Below are 16,017 nucleotides of genomic sequence, written 5' to 3'. Positions count from 1 at the left end.
ACTTTCTCTATATCAAATTTTAGGGAAAAAAAGGCTTCTTCCAGTTCCTCCTATTTAATATAAGGTATGAAAGAAAAAAGCTAAGATTACTATAATAATTCACATATTTATATGACAAAAGCTACCTAAATGCACCAGCACTTTTTAACTTCCAAAGTGAAAATCAAATCAAATGTGACAATTTTTGTTTAATTCTCACTGATGAAAAGAACTTCCTGGCAAAAAATTTTATTTACATATATACACATACACATATATGCCTACATTCACAAGTGTTTCTAAATTAATCCTTTATTTCTCTTTCTATAGGAAGGGTTTGAGTACATTTACCTCATATGCAGTTGTCATCATTTTAAAAACAGTTAACATCAACTAAATACATCAAAAATATTGCAAGATAACATTTTTGCTTTGGTGCTTATTTAGAAAACCCAGTGCAAAGCACCCGTTTTTCAGTAAGATGCTGCTTTTACTTAGTTCTACAGCTGAGCTGCTGACTAAGGCATAACACAGTCACATGGACTGACTTGTGTTTCGATGAACTCAGATGTAAAGCACATTTTGACTGTTTCTGAGGACACTGCTTATATGCCTTGTGCTGGAAGAGCTGTTTGCTATGACTGTGAACATTCTGCTGCAATCCCAAAAGTAACCCCTTCAACAGATAAAAAAAGTTTTTAAAAGGTTTGGCCCACCAAAAGAATGAGATCAGCTATTGTCAAAAGCCCGCTCCTAAGGCTCACTTCAGAGAACATCCCAAAGTAAACTCCAAAAACCATAAATACAGAAATGTTAGTGTGCCAGATCTTTATCAAATTGTATGTCACAGCTCAAAGTAAGACCTATAGTTATAAAGGTATTTTGGTTTTATGTATCAGCCTGCCCACATACATCAGGAAATAACCTACTACACAATATTTAATTTCACATGTTCATACACTAACTCAAACTAGTAGATACATGCTAACTTTACCTATAAGTATTTAAACTGTTTTCCAAAAATCCCATAAAACCAAAAATTTCACAAATTTCCAAAATAGCTTCTGTGATGGCTTAACATAGTCTGTTTTACTTCCCATTGCAATGGGGCAAACAATGCTCAAAATCACTTTAAAACATGCCATTTCAGACAGCAAGTTTTTGAACCATGCTAGCACTCACAAACAGTAAGACTATACTTACTTCACAGGGTTAAATACAGGACAGACACTACAACTGCACATCAACAACTGCAGTTCTACTTTGCCACTCTCTTCATTCCAGAAACCTTAATATCAATGATGGCTTAGGTTATCAAAGACTAAGATCTTTTTTATCAGTATTTCCTGTACTTTGCTTAGAACAAGATTAAGTGACAATAGTAAGAACACAAGCCCTTACTAATGACTATAAAGGCATTAGCAACAGTTAAAATGCAGCAATACTGTGTTAAAGGCTATGTATTTTCTTAATAGAGATACAGCAAAACAGTTGCCACAAAGTGAACAAATAAGAGCAGGAGTTCAGTCCCCATTCAAAACAACTGATACGCTTCAAAATTTTGACAGATCCTAGGGTAAAATTAAAGACTGCAGGATGGTGGTATCTAAGCACACATTGTTCCAACTGGAACTGGTTTTAGAACCCAAAGTGTTCATTTCACAAGCCCCTCAGCGTAAGTGCTCCCTGACCACTAGCAATCAGAATAATTTTAACAACCAAATGAGATGTGGAACCTCTTTAACCTTTTACCTAGCAAGAACATCAATCATTTCCCCATGTATTACCTTTTTTTTTTTTTTTTTTTTTAAGGGAGGGGGGAGGACTACAAATACATATTTTTAGTATTGTGTGTAAATTCTAAGATAGGCAGAAAAGACACCTCAACACACTTTTCAAGCTTCTTCCTCTTTTCCAGACCCTGCACGTAACAAATACTCTCACTCTATATTGCTAGGTCTGCTTCACATAACAGCTAGAGCATAAGAAGTCGAGCCTAGCTGAACAGTAAAACAAAACAAACTCCCCCAAACCCTCAAATGCTTCAGTATCATTGCAATATATTTTTTTTTAAAAAAAGTCCTTTTTTAATTGCATTATAGTCAATGACAAAAATAATACAAAACTAGGCAATAACATATATTCCAATTAACTGGACTATCTCCAAGGAAGAGATTTAAAGCTAGAGATGCTTAATGCCAAGGACTACTGTTTAATTGCAACAATAATTCCACCTAAGTGGAATGCCCTCAAGCAACTTAACAGCAAGTGGCTCCACGATTATTTCTACGCAGTGAAAAATTCTAACAGTTCTGTTTATTTCTTGTCTTAATGCCTTTGTCTACCTCCTGCTTTCTACACATATTGCAACTCTGATATAATTTACTACTGCCTGCTAGGCTGCTCCTGTCGGGCCATCATACTGACAACTCACATCTCCAGTCACTGCATAGGCAGCACTTTCTATACGAGTGCTTACCCCATGTTCTTTGGGCCTTTCTATAGATGTAACCAACCCAAACTTTGAGGCTTCTCATCCAAGCAGCTAGATGATACAGATATAACCATATATTGAAGATACCATGATTCTTTCATTCATAAGGACCTCCTAGTCTCCACATCCCTTCCAATAGCAGACCACTTACTGTACAAGTTAGTACCAGTCATACATAACACACTTAAAATTAGAGACCTGTTTGACCTCTCTTCATCCCACAGACTGAGGTGGGTCAAGGTGAATTTCTTAAACATGTTAGGCATCTTTCTCTATACTTATATGAAGAAAAAAAACAAAGAGTGTTTTAGAAATATTTTTTTAATGAAATGTAGGAAGGGAAGAAGGTATCCATAGCGTAAAAAGATTCAACAAGCTTCAAGATCTGTGTTATGCTATATGACAGCACATGTGATTCTTGCTGTCAAAATCAGTTTCATTGTACATGCTCCTCTTTTAACAACTTAAATTGGTTGAATGTTTCAATGCCACTGCTGAGCCCCCAAAATGCTAAAGAACCTATATTTGGGCATTGTATTGACACTACACAGTGGGCAAAATCAAATTTTGCTTGAAGTTATTGATATCTGAAACCAGCTAGTTTTACATTATTTCCTGGAATAACCTGTTCTTACAAAACAGGATCTAAAAAGTTTTAAATAACTGCTGTATTATTTTCTAGCTAAGAGTGAAGCACAGCTGTTTCATCAAGCTTCTATCCATAGCAGATTAGCTCACTAAGAGAGTGGTGATGCTGGCACTTCACCCTGACTGGTAGCACTTAGTATGACTATCTGATATAAAGAACAAAACGCAACCAAGAGAATGTAAACAAAAATGTATATTCGATGCATAATTAATGCAAAGGACTTTTAGGCTTTGGCCAGGAACTGCAATACAGACCTGCATGAATTATGAGAACTTATCTACTAGAGTTCTCCTCACTGTTGTATGCCTTTTCTTAAGCTGTTCTAGGGCATGTGGAAGTATCTATCAGGTACTGTATTCGCTGTTAATTTTGGGGGCTGGGGGAGAGGTGAGATCTATCTCAAGTGATTCATGTGCCTTGGACAATTCTGAAAAGCACTGGATAGTATTTTGAAAGAGGACCAGGTTCACAGCAGTAGGGAAAACAAATTTGGAATGGCACTCCACTTTCATGAAGTCATGTTGCCCTTCTTCCTACGCAGACAGGACACCCATCTGCATTCCTGCTGTGGATGTGCAATTACATTAGCAGTTATGAAAACGCACACAACACCACTGGTCATTCTTACCAGCGTTACCACCATTCAATTCCACATGTATCCATGTGACATTTGAGCAGAACAGGAGTATCTTCATTAAGTGGTATGATACTGCAATGTTTATAAAGGTAGAAGCAAATCATAGTAGCACACAAATTTACCACAATGCAAGTGAAAAAAGAGCACCTCTGTTCTTTTATAGCTCAAAAGAAACTTTCCTAACAGAATTATTATATATTAGCTCTGCTGCAGGGCAAGTCTGTATTTTCTCTCCCCTAAGGAACCCTCACTGAGTAGATCACGGTCCTCAAGCCCAGTTACATTTACACTTCAAGATAACATAATTCTGATATCCCTGGAAATACCCATGGCAGACCAAGCACTTCTGAAACCCAGAAGAATGCTATTATGACAGCTAGGAAAGGAACTTCTCACAACATTTAAGTACAACAGGTATAGTATACTTTTTCTAAAGTTTCTGCTAAGAGTGCCTGATAAACGATGTAATTTAGGGTTGCTAACAGCTGGGAGGTTTTCCAAACCCACTTGCCTTAAGCCCACTCCCCATTTTGTGGTTAAAATGGTAATTATTCTACAAGGAGTGACAGGGAATTTCAGCTAAATTTCTGACAATTTTCTGATCATTTTATCACAAACCTTGGAAATGAAGAAGCAGGTTCCTCCAAGCCCCTTTTCACCTTCTAGCATTCATAGCTGACAACTCTAGGATCTCCCCCCAGTCTAGTCAAGCTAGTAACACTGCAGTGGTTTTCAGTAATAAAGCTTTTGATATAGGCATTTATTGAGATACCAGGTACAAGAAAGGTACTGCAACATTAAGTATAACTTTATCAAAGCCCTGAAAGCTCAGGTGTGAAGTAAAGTAAAAAAAATGAAATGCATATAGACTACAAGCCACTGTAAATGGCAGTCAGCTTCTCAGAAGTTTTAATTTTTCTGATTCAGAATAATTATGGCAGAACTATTTGGTAGTACATTTTTGGTATGCTTGCAGGTGAGAAAACAGACCAAAGCAAAAAATATTTCTCAAACATTTATTTTGGCAAACATGTTACAGAGTAAATACATTGCCCCTTCCAGTTCCAGAACACACTCGGGAAAACCACTGACACCCTGAACTATGCACTGCTTTCTGAACAAAATCCTCTACTCTGTATTAAGAGAGAAAGATTGAATAGCATTTTTCCACAAAAGGATTGCCTCAAGAACTATACTTACCACTGTAACATGCCTTTTGAAAACCCTCAGTTTTCCCACCCTGCCTATCCCCAGCCATGTCACTCACCTAAACCTCCCACCCCCAGGCAGGCACCAACAGCCAGAATAGGGCTGACCTGACTGCCAAGCCCTGCAAGCAATATTCCAAAGTGTTCACATGGTAAGGAGCTGCATCCATTTCTATAGGACCCTTATGAATCCCAGAAACTAAAGCCTGTATCTCCTGTCTCCAACTCCTCTAAACAGAGTTCAATGTTCCCTTTCCCCAACTACCTGCATTTCTGTTTTCCCAGGGCTATCTCATTCCCGCAAAGCCAGCATACAGATAGCGCACTAACCTCAGACTTCAGTGTCTTGAATTTTCAAGAATCCCAGGGCATTGCAGATTCAGCACCTTCCAATCTCCTTTAAGATGTGCATGGCTTCCCGTGCCACAGCAAGGTGCAACAGCTCAAGAAAAGAGACTTCAGAACTAAAGTCTGCTGCCGTAGCTAAGGCCTTACCTCACTCACCAGGAACACCACTGTTTCTCTTTCTCCCCAATTTGTCCAGTAAAGGACAATGAACTGGGGATTGTACTAAGCAACAAACCACAATCAGAACACTTGCGAGATGAAGTTCATCTTCATCAGCCTAAAGTAAGAATTTGTTTCTTATGCAACATAATCTCAAGAACGAGGGAAAAAGCAGCAGTGTCACTTCTGACAACAGCAGCATTAGCATTAAAATTCTGCTTACCAGTTCCTGTGTTTGAGGATTGGCTACTCCCAGAAATAGACCTATTGTCTACTAATCTGGCAAATTTCTAAATCGAGAGAAAGAGGACATCCCAGTCAGGCTAAGGATGGAAATGACCAAAGGATTCTTCCTTAGAGAGCACACAAAGGACAGAACTGAACATGAACACAATTAATGACTATCATTCAGAAGTAGCTCCTGACGTCTCGCTGTAGGTGATACTGGTGTAATATTTCTATCCACCAGAGAAAAATGCATTCTGGGAGCAGCAGTACTTTCCAAAGCTAGAATGCTCAAGTCTCGTGCCTTAGGACAACGTGTCATATACTGTCAGGGTAAAAGTCTGCAGAAATTTGCTCAAAGCAGGTTCCTATTATTAACCTGATCCGCCATTCCTGAGAGTTTTCGGGGGGGAGGGGGATGGAGGGGGAAGCTGTATCTTTACAAAAGGTAAAATGTTACTCAAAGTTTCAAAGAATTTTGCTTTCTTAAATGTAAAAGTGAAACTCTGGTGGAAAAACTAAAGTTACCTTACTACATTAAACTTCTCATCTTCAAAGTAGGCATACGCTTTAGGACTATGGCCTAAGTTTGCTAGAGTATACAGAATAAGTCTTTGGCTCTTCGTATCATTATTAAAAAAAGGCAAAAAGCTTTGCACCTCTACCTCCAGCAGACTTACAGAGACTAATTCTAAGAAATTGCAAAATAAAGTAAGCAGTTATCACATTAGGAAGCTATCATTTCATTTTAGTCTTTGCAATGCCCATACTCGAAGTACAATTGGACAGTTTCTCATATTCAAGCATCCATTCAAAGATTTAATAAGCCAGAGGAACAGTTGTACAAACCAAGCATCCTATAGTGGCAGGAGGGAATCACAACACTATCTGTCATTGTCTTGAAAGCAGGAATGCCACTTTTTTTTTCCCCCCTCATTAGAGCAGTGAAGTGGAAAAATTGCAGTTTCATGAACCCTTATAAACCTCATCATATTACTCCCAAGAATCAGCCAGAAGCAAATTGGGAAAAAAATGTTTAAATACTGACTTCCAGAAAAAGGAGCAGAGAGTAGCCACCAATCCAAATCTGACTGCCCCATGAAAATCCAGCAGTCATTTTCTGCAACTTTTCAAGCTTTACAATGACTGTATCAGCTTCTTAACAGTACCAACACGCAAAACCTCTCAAATTGGTATGACAACTAGTTTCATTTGCTCCTGACTGACAGAATCAGGTGCAGCATGCTCCAGAGGGAAAGAAAGGATGCATCTCTATTTTAAGAAGAGTTAATGTATTACTATGCCATCAGTACAACTCTGGATAGGAAAGTGAAAGATGAAATGTTGCTGGTCATCCCAAGTAGACAGCCATTCTCCCTCTCCACCAGCCAACTTGGGCTACTTCCTCCAGATCTAAAAACAATATTCCAGAAGCAGAATTCCTCCAGGAGAAGGGAGGGGGAAAAAAAAAAAATTCATGCAGCTTCCTGCCGAGACCCACTTTATTCGGAGAAGCTAGCTTCCAAACTAAAGGTTATCCAATTGCAAGATCATATATACATGCACAGCAGCCTGCAAACATCAATATCAAAACCCAGTCAGTGTTCTCCTCCATGGTAGGCAGCGGAAGTTAGAAAAATTGTGCTGATTCAGAGAAGTTAGTGATGAGTACCAAGAAAGGACTGTTGAAATGCATCAGTCTCCTCAAGCTCCTAAACCCCAGTAGCTCTATCCATGCCACCTGGAAGTTCCCAGCCCAGCCACAGGTCACCACCCTTACAGGGCAGTGGAGCATTGACTCAGAATGCTGTGAGCTTATTTTGAGAAGCCAGTTTTGTTTATATGAAAGGATACAAACTGAGCTGCATAAATCAGTCGAAGGGTTTTAAATACACAACTGTACATACTTCCTAATAGCATGTTCAATGAAAGACAAACAAAACTATGCAGACACATTAAAAAGTGCTTACACATCAAGGATTCAACTAGCAAGACTGAATGAATTAACTTTTAAATAGGCGTAGGGCAGCAGTCAAGACTGTAAGATATAAATATTTTGTTACTGGTTTTAAAGCATTAAAAAGTCCAACTTTGTAAACACACTGATATCAAACTATTTCATTCTGTCAACAGTCAATGGAAGAATATATTGGCAATACTGTCTACGCAGGTAAAAAAAATCTAATGTCATATCATTCACACACCCAGACAGAATGCTTTCACCTTTGGACTTTAGTCTCCAAAATGATGAAACACAGTCTGTTGTCTAAACATTTGATGCTTCATTCTTTTTTTCTTCAATACAAAGCTTGCATAGCTTCCTGGAACCAGAGACTTGTTATAAATGGATAACTCAGTATTTGCTAACTCAGGCATCTGTTCCTGGTTTCATGAGATATGCTCTAGTGGCCTGTTACTTTCACCTCTTCCAAGAACCTGAAATTAAAAACTGAAGGATGAGAAGGCAAACTGTTCTGTTACAACTCCATCATTTTAAGAACTGTAAGTAGGTGCAATTCTCAAGGATCACTCCTTCCATGCACAGGAAGGGCCCGGGCCCATCCCCACGTGCAGGAAGTCAAGCAAAGGAGGCTTGCATGGATGACTAAGGAGCTCCTGACTAACTCAAACAAAAAAACCAAACAAGTGCCCCCCCACACACACACAGAGAAGAGGTGGAAGCAGAGTCAAGTGACCCAGGAGGCATACAGAGACACTGTACAAGCATGCAGAGAGGAGGTTAGGAAAGCCAAAGCCCACCCAGAGTTGAAGCTGGCAAGGGATGTGAAAGCCAACAAGCAAGGCTTCTTCAGGTACAACAGCAGCAAAAGGAAGACAAGGGAAAGCATAAGCCTGCTGCTGAATGGGAATGGGGAGCTGCTGACAAAGGACAAAAGGCTGAGGTACTCAGTACATTTTTAATCTTAATCTTTATTGATAAGACCTGCCCTCAGAAATGCCAGGTGCCAGAGACCAGGGGAAGAAGTCCAGGGCAAGGAAGACTTAAGCTCAGTGGAAAAGAATCAGGTTAGAGAATGTTTAAGCAAACTGGACATACACAAGTCCATGAGATCTGATGGGATGGATCCATGAGTGCTGAGTGAGCTGGCCCGTGCCACTACAAGGCCTCCGTCTTTGAAAGGCTGAGGCAACCAGGCAAGGTTCCTGAGGACTTAAAGCAAGCAAATGTCACTTCCAACTTCAAGAGCAACAAGGAAGATCCAGGGAACTACAGACTACTCAGCCTCACCTCAATCTGTGGAAGGCATTGGAGCAAATAATCCTGGAAACCATTTCCAAAGAAACGTCAAAAAGGTGATTGGGAGTAGTCAGTATGGATTTAGGAAGTGGATATCACACCTGAACGACCTTGGCAGCCTTCTAAGAAAAGAAGGCTAGCTCAGGGGATGACAGAAGAGCAGTGGATGTTGTTTATCTTTACTTTAGTAAGGCTTTTGACACCCTCTCCCATCACATCCTCAAACTGATGGGATACAGATTAGAAAAAGACAGACAGTGAGGTAGAATGACAACTGACTGAACTGCCAGGCTTAAAGGCTTGCAATCAGCAGCACAAAACTGGAGGCCAGTCATCAGTGATGTACCCCCGGGGGTAAATACTGAGGCCGATACTGCTGCACATCTTCATTAATGACCTGGACGATGGGACAGTGTACCCTCAGCAAATTTGTAGACAATACAAAACTGTGAGAAATGGCTGATACACCGGATGGCTGTGCTGCCATTTAGAGGGACCCTGACAGGCTAGAGAAACGGGCAGACAGGAACATCATGAAGTTCAAAGGGAAACGGAAGGAGCTGCACCTGGGGAGAAATAACCTCACACAGCAGCACATGTTGGGGGCCAACAAGCTGAAAGGCAGCTTTGCAGAAAAGGTGGACAAGGAGTTGAACATGAGCCAGCAAACCATCCTTGTGGCAAAGGCAAACAGCCTCTTTGGCTGTATCAGTAAGAGTGTTGCCAGCAGGCTGTGGGAGTCAATTATTCCCTGCTACTCAGCACTGGTGAGACTACACCTGGAGTGCCATGTCCAGTTCTGAGCTCCCCAGCACAAGAAGGTCATGGACATACTGGACCAGGTCCAGCAAAGAGCCACAAAGATGATTAAGGGATTGGAGCATCTGTCATACAAGGAGAAGCTGAGAGAACTGGGACTGCACAGCCTGGAGAAGAGAAGGCTCAAGGGGATATTATCAATGTGTATAAATACCTGAAGGGGGAGGCAGGGGAGGGGGGGGGGGAGGGAGAGTAAATAGAGCCAGACTCTTCTTAGTGGTTCCTACTGAGAGAACAGGCAATGGGCACAAACCAAAATACAGGAAACTATCTAAACATGAAAAAAACTTTTACTGTATGGATGACCAAACACTGGAACAGGTTACCCAGAGAAACTGTGGAGTCTCCATTCTTGCAAATCCTGCTCAGGACCTTGCCCATTTATCTGCTTTCAGGAGGGGTTGGACTAGACAATCTCCAACTCCAAACATTCTACGAGACCTCTGAACTTTAGGAATATCCCTTCAGACAACTAAGGTGTCCTACTTTCTGCCTATATGAACAGATAGTACATAAAATGCTATCTACTAGACTACGTACTACTACTGATGTGCAATTCTTCTCTCCAATGTTTGGAATGCTCCCAGTCTGCAGAAACAGTATTTCTCAGCCATCTTTTAATCAAATAACTTAATCGGGGGGGGGGGGGGGGATTCTTAGATCACCTTGGGCAGCACTGCCTTTCTTAAAAAGCTTTCACACATGATAAATGTTTTTTTTTCCCCCTTTTTCTTTTCTTCAAACTGTTCACAGATCAACTTCTGACATTTTATAGACCACAGGTTGGGAACTTTACTTGCTGACTGGAAGAATTAAGGTTCAGTAAAACTTCCATTTTTAAGAACTTCAAAAAAGCAAAATAAATCAAGGGAGCAAGACAAACATCTCTCCAGGCTAACATTTCTATACATTGATACATATGCTCAAATACATTCACAAACAACCGCAGACACCAAGAAACTTGAAACCTGAATTACCTACAGGCAAATTTGCGAAAATATCTTTCAGAACTCTTCTGAAATATTTCAATAGAAAACAAAAATCTGAAAGCACTTTTTCTGAGTGTCTGAAGTTATTATGTGGCTACATCTACAAGCTTTGTCATCAAGTAAGGGTAACCAACAAATGTCTCCAGAACTAGGCACAAAGACAAACACAGTTGTTCCAACCTAGTTATTCAAGGTCATTCCCCTCCCGCCACCAACCCTTGAGTGCTTGAGTGGGGCAGGAAACGGGGTGCACCTTGGTTGCCGCATATTCCCCTTAACTCTTGTCCTCTTAAACTATTATCAGTATAGACATGCCGAGTGAGATCCAGCACATGGGAAGTACTGGACCTACGATGCAGGTTCTGTGGAAGAAGAAACCCACAGAATATATCCTGTTTCCACTCCACTAAAACAACACTACATGAAGGCTTGGACACTAGTGTTATAAAGCATTAAAGACTTTTAAAGGAAAATTCTGCTATTTCTATTAACTGTTTATTAAAAAATACATGCAATGCTTGCACTTAGAGATTTAGTTTTGTTGGGAGTTGCATAATTCCAACACTACCATACCCTAAAGTTTATTTTTTTCCCCCCTGTATATAACATATATATACACACATTTATACATACATAATATATTTTATAAATATTTGTATATATTAATAAAATATATAAAACCCAAAATCTAAAAATTGACCCACATGCAAAAGAATCAAAGTGCTAACACAACAGCCCCAGATACACTCCTCTTCTTTCAGGTGCAGGTTGCTGGCACTAACAGAAACAACTGCAAAACAGCTAATTATAACTGGTACATTTACAGTCCATCTTCAGCTACAAAGACAGTTTTGGCCTACATTAACACATTGGCTGAAAGCCATGGTAGCTCAAGCACAGTTGTTCAGTCATCTCCAGCAGAGGTCCTTCAGAAATATTGAGAAGACATCTGAGAGTAAAACATAACAGGAAGTAAATACTAATCTGTTGTCCCATTTGACAGCCTTTAACTTTGCCTTGGGCTCAAAAATCCTTCTAAAATGTAGAAGAATCAAATTAGAAGTTATATTCTATTTTGGTTCTTATTAGGACATCAGGAGCTAGAGGCTCAGCAACTTACCTTTTGCTTTATAATACTGCATCACCTAGACCTGGCCAGCCTTGAGGCATCTAAACGACTCACTGGAGATAAAATTGAGCTAAAAGTCATTCACAGCTCAGCATGTTCGAAGACAGACAATGTGGAATTTTTCCTGCATCTGACAGGTACTCTGCTCTAGCCTGTGCAACAGAGCCCAGAACTGAAAGCAAGATTTTAGTGCTACCTCTTCAGCACTCCAAGGAGTAAGGTATAGAAAAGATTAGCAGAAAGTGTGGGAAAAGGGGTAAAGGACAGACAGGGACAGAACAACTGGAATAGTCATTTGGTGGAAGAGATGCAGGCAAGAGCCAATGTAGGACAGAGTAGCTAAAAACAGAAAAAGGGAGCACAAAAGGTTATGGCAGAGGAAGGGCAAGAGCAAGAATGTAAAGCAATGTTAAAACACCTGGGCACTGAATTTGTTTAATTACTACCATACAAGCTTCTTCACAGCCTAGCTGCGGATCCACAGACTATAACAGACAATACTAGCAGGGCACTTTTAAGGTAGTATCAAAAACTCCTAATGCGCTTTATAGATTTGACTGGTCCTTTCACATATTTTACACTTTATTTTTGCTTAAAACATTTTTAAATCTCTGAAACCAGATCCAGGAAGCTGAAGTGCCTCTAATAAGTTAGCTGGCAAAGGACAGACAGAATCATAATTCCTTGTATGCCATGAGAAGCTGTACCATCATAGGTTCACCAACATTCTTGCAAGTCTAAAGCATCTGGAAAAAGAGAAGTTAGCACTACTGCTGTATTCAGAGTAGTTGCATGCAGTGCAAAGAGCAAACTTTAATAAACCATTTTGCTTTTAGGTTGAGGAAAGATTATGGTATATAAATACTACTCTGATACTGAAAAATCGCCATGCTGCAGAATAGTATCAAAAGTAGCTACTAAAATTAGCTAAATGTTTATTTGATCCATTTACAAAATCCACCAATTTTAACAAATTCAGCTAATTATCAGGCAGCAACTTCCAAAGACATTGAGTCTTACAACTAGAATCAAAGAACACTGTCTTGACAATATTCTGACCTGGTATGCTCAAAATACTCTTAGAACTACTAAAAAACTAGGAAGTGCTCTCAGTGGAGAGTGTGACATTATTTCTTTCAGTTTAGTTGAACCCGGTTAAATACTAAAACCAGAACTGCCTCAAATGAAGTATAAACTTCTGATAAGAAACCATTAAATTGAAAATAACACAAAATACTAAGGGAACAAAGAAGAGTAGCAATATATAAGGCAACATCCCAAAGACAAGCTAATATTTCACAATTACTGTCACTTATCAGCTTGCTAATCCTGAACTGATTAGTACCTAAAAATATTGTGTTTTCTTTTTCCTCTGCTTTCACTAAAGCTTACTGTCTGCGGTAGGAAGAATGCTTCTTACAGTAAACACCTTGCTGCTCTTCAGGGGAAGATAACTTACTAGGTGCCACACAGGAAATAATTCAGGCTCTCTCTCAATGATTAATAACCTTTCCGGCTCCCCTACGAACCAGCTCCTTAGACAACTCTTTGAGCAGAAGAGTAAAAATATTTACTCTGCAGAGAAAATAAACAAACAAATGGACAGGCTAAACTCCACCACTCTGCCATCCCACTCTTGTCATTTTGTTTCTTTACTTGAATTCAGCTCTTCCTGAAGACTCCCACACAGTTTTTCCAAATTCCTTTCTTTCAAGCATAGAGGATGAGAACTAGCAGGGTTTTTTTTTTAATTCACATTTTTGAAATACAGTCCTCATTTAAAAAAAAAAAATATATTAACATCACTCTATTGACCTAAAACTCCTAATTGAGAAAAAAGCAATTCATCCTGGTTAAAGGATAAGGGCACAGACAGAACTAACAAAACAGCCCAGGCCTACAAAAACACTTGTTGCTTAACACACTGGCATCATGGTATGTCCTACCTTACTTTACCAAGTGCTGAACGTTACAATGTTCTGGTAGTAAAAATACAGATCCACTGATATCTCCGATACCCTCAGACTGTCTTTCTTCTAAAGAACCACTAAAACACTCATTTTCTAAAAAATACCCAATATATCAGTTTAACTGTATAATCAGCATCATTATGCTTAAGTATTATATCCAAGTTCATTGTATTAATTGCAATAAAAATGTCATTAAGATGCTCACTTTTCTATACAGAAGGACATAATGTGTTTTAAGTTATGTACAATATCACAATTAGAAGTCTATTTAAAATTTCAGATCTAACTTTAGCATACAGCTCAGACCACCTCTAACTGGAAACAGCAACGTACAGATTACAAATTATTTCAGGGCTTGGGCCTCTCCCCTCCTTGCCAAGGCCCTAGCTCTATTTTTAGGCATGCCATGAGAAGGATGTATTTTTCAGATTTTATTTCAACACATACGTCAATCCAGCTAGCTAAACATAACTGAGACCTCCATTACAGTGAAAGCTAGCATGCTTGAATCTTTACCATACTACATAACCTAACTGTGCAAAAATATCTCAAAACACCTCCCTCTTTTGGCCCATCATGCCATTCCCTCCAACAACTTCTACACCTGCTTACTATTTTATACCCAAACAAGACATCAGATGTGCAGAATACTACAGCCACTTACTCATCTACAGTAGTTTCAAAATACTGTATTTTGAACTGCCACTCTAATGTAGAAGTTAGGAAGTTGTTGAGAATTAGACACATGCGAAGTACAGCCTTGGCTTAAGCAACTCCGCTCTGAGCGGGAAAGGAAGATGAGGAACAGTTTCATTACAAGTTCCGTCTCAGCAGCTTCTGTAGTAATATGGAGAGGTTGCAACACCTAGGCTGTTGCAGGAGTAATTTCCCTGTAGATAAGCAGTTTAAGTGATACTTGGCTTAAATGCAAAACGTTTATTCCAATTTTAAGAGCCACCTTTTTTTCCTGTTAGGTTTAGCCCTTTTATTAAAAGCAGGTTACAGACTGCACAAGAAAGAGAAACAAAATAGTGCCATGGAAAGGCACTAAAGAACCACATACCAGCAGAAATGTTACTGAGCCAGATCCTGAGAACTGGAGGTATGGGAGGCTCTTTGGAAAGCTAAAGAAGTAGGAGTAGGGAGTATTCAAAATGTGTCACATATAAAAAAAGGAATTACATCATGGAGAAAGCAGTTTCAAACCATTTGTTTAACTCTGCTTTCTTATCAACGTCTAAGGGATGCGGCAGGGGAAACGAGCGCTAAGAAGCGAACGCCACTGCCTCGCTCACTCTGAAATCGCGCAGACCGGGTTTAAACAAAACCCACCCACATCGGAGCAGCAGAGCAGGCAGGCGGTGGGCCGCGGGGAGCGTGCCAGTCTCCGCCGGCAACTAAGTGGGAGAGAGAAACAGGATGACGAGTGGGAGCCGGGAGGCGGAGCGGCGTCACCCCGCTTCCCCCGGCGAGTGGGACGGAGGCTGCGTCTCCCCAGAGGGGGGAGCGGAGCCGAGCGGGAGGCGGTGGCGAGGCAGGCGCTGCCCCGCGCGCGGAGGGGGCGCGGCGCGTGGGCGCGCGGCGGCTAACGGCTCGCTAACGGCCGCCCGCGAGGGCGCGAGTGGGCGCCGGGCCTCCCGCGACGGCGAGTCGGGGCCCCCGCGGAGAAACCCGGGCGGAAGGCGCCGGGGGGCAGCGCCGTGACGGGAGCGAGGGGGGACAGCGAGGCCTGGGCCGGCGCTGCGCGCCCCGCGGGGGAAGAAAGGTGCCCGGAAAGAGCCGCGCGTCCCACAGGAAGGGGAGGCGGCGGGGCGGGCCGCGCCGGGGGGCCCCGGGCCGGCCGGGGGTGGGGGCGGGGGGGGCAGCGCCGGCCCCCCCTCAGCGGGGAGGGGGGAGCGCCGGGCGGGGCCCCGCCTTACCTCCCGCGCGGCAGAGGCGGCTATGCCTCGCCTGCTGCGAGCGGCGCCGAAGCCGAGCTCTTCTCGCCGGACACCGCTGCCGGGGGCGGGCGGGCGGCGGGAGGCGGCGGCCGAGCTAGCCCGAGCCCCGCACTCCCCGCGCCCGGCCCCCCCCCCGCCATTGGCCCAGCCGCGCCGACACAGGAGGCCCCGCCCCCTTCGAGACCCGTGGCGGCCAATCGCCAGCGACCATC

General features: G+C 41.6%; 1 protein-coding gene across 3 annotated transcripts in view; it reads right to left on the bottom strand.

Moving 5' to 3' along the window:
- Positions 1–15,970, bottom strand: part of SETD3 (SET domain containing 3, actin N3(tau)-histidine methyltransferase) — a 62,813-nt gene extending 46,843 nt beyond the window's left edge. Inside the window, exons 1-2 of one of the 3 annotated variants that reach the window (XM_026111340.2) lie at positions 15,785–15,970; positions 15,198–15,262 (exon numbers count right to left, since the gene is read on the bottom strand). The gene's annotated coding sequence lies outside the window, so the exon portion shown is untranslated. Of the gene's footprint in view, positions 1–14,928; positions 14,990–15,197; positions 15,263–15,784 lie in introns of all 3 variants that reach the window. The other 2 variants (XM_064512093.1, XM_026111339.2) reach the window with 2 other exon arrangements.
- Between the last annotated feature and the right edge of the window lie 47 nt (positions 15,971–16,017).

The sequence above is a fragment of the Dromaius novaehollandiae genome, chromosome 5, assembly GCF_036370855.1.
Source record: "Dromaius novaehollandiae isolate bDroNov1 chromosome 5, bDroNov1.hap1, whole genome shotgun sequence".
Taxonomy (NCBI): Eukaryota; Metazoa; Chordata; class Aves; order Casuariiformes; family Dromaiidae; genus Dromaius; species Dromaius novaehollandiae.
The sequence above is the reverse complement of the archived record's forward strand: the minus strand, read 5'-3'. Positions and strand labels throughout refer to the sequence as shown.